Source organism: Triticum urartu, chromosome 6 (assembly GCF_003073215.2).
Source record: "Triticum urartu cultivar G1812 chromosome 6, Tu2.1, whole genome shotgun sequence".
Taxonomy (NCBI): domain Eukaryota; kingdom Viridiplantae; phylum Streptophyta; class Magnoliopsida; order Poales; family Poaceae; genus Triticum; species Triticum urartu.
The window spans coordinates 73,472,155-73,473,728 of record NC_053027.1 but is presented as its reverse complement, the minus strand read 5'-3'; positions in this window follow the sequence as shown (position 1 = coordinate 73,473,728).

The window sequence follows — 1,574 nt, the reverse complement described above, 5'->3', positions numbered from 1 at the left end:
AACTTTGTGGCTCCACCATATTTTCCAAAATCGATTTGTGAAGTGGTTACCACCAAATAAGAATGAAAGAGGGCGACGAATGGAAAAATGCTTTTAAGACAAACTTTGGCTTGTATGAATGGTTGGTTATTGTGATGCCCCGAGACCGTTGCGCCAGTTGTCTTCCAGTTATTTGCCGTCTTTGCCATGTCATTCGCTTGCGTGTTGCATCATGCCATGTCATCATCCGCATTGCATCTGAATGTTTCAAAACTTGCATCCGTCCGGGTTCCCCCAGTTTCGTTTGTTGTCCGTTCAGAGCCCAACCACACTCGCACGCACCTGCGGCATGTCCGAAATAGTATTTTATAAGTGGCCGCAAAATGTTCTCAGAATGGGATGAAAGTTGGCATGCGGTGTTGTTTTGTTGTCAGTAGGTCTCCTGCCAAATTTCATCGCATTTGGAGATCGTTTGATGCCCCAATGGATAACTATAGCGACATTATAGTCGGTCAAATCGTCGGACGTTTTCGGTCTCCGGAAACCTTGCCGGGCTGCATTTCCGTCTCTCTCTTCTCAGCCCGGGACCTCTCCTACAGAGCCTAGGCCCAGCCTACCCCCCTCTTTGCTTAATGCATCAAACCCCTCGCGCGCGCGTCCGAAAGCTGTCCCGGACCCGACCCGGGCAGTCGTCACCGTTGGATTCGGATCATCCCCAAACATCTATAAAACATCATCGTTTTCTTATTTGGACTCCCTAGCCTATTTTTCGCGATCGTCCGATTGCGATCGGAGGGATGAGGTAGCCCCTAACCTAATATGTGATGTATATATAGCCCCCCTTTTATCCATTTTAGACAAACCCTAAAATCTAGGGACTTGTCCCTTCAGCCGCCGCCGCATCTTCCTCGGGATCCCCGATCCAATCCATCCACTCCACCCGGCCGACCTAACCCACCTTCTCGTTTTGCATCCCCGACCAACCACTGCAGTCCCCACGCGCCCGTGGATCCCCTCTGCCTCGCTTGAGCTCACCGGGGAGCAGATCACCACGACACCCGATCTCCTACGCCTCCCCTCGTCCAGGAGCATTTGCTCCTCTGCCCGAGCACCCCTGTGTCGGCCTCGCGACCCCGCGACTCCCTCCTGCAGCCCGTGCAAGCCACCAGGAGGCGGGATCCCATGCTGCAAGGAGCTCCTCGCCGCCCAGATCTTTTCCCCAGGTCGTCGGACCTCCCTGCAAGCGTCGCCGCCGCCGGCCACAGGTCCAGCGCCTTGCCTTGCCTCCTTCCCTCGTTCTTCTTCCTCCCTTGCCTCTCTCTCTCTCACAGCGTGCTCCACTCTCTCCCATGTCTCTGCAGGAATCGAACTCTACCGCCCTGCGTCGCCTGAAGCCTCCGTCCAAGCCTGTTCCTGGCCAGATTCGCCGTCCTGGAGACCCGCGCCCCTGCCGGACCTCCCCTGCTTCGCCTTGGTCCCCGCCGGTTCCCCACGTCGCCTTCCCGTGCCCTGGAGACCGCCCCCGCTTGCACTTTTGCCGCCTCCAGGTCCCGTTGCGCCTCTGTTCGAGAGGAGGACGACGTGGTCGACGCCCG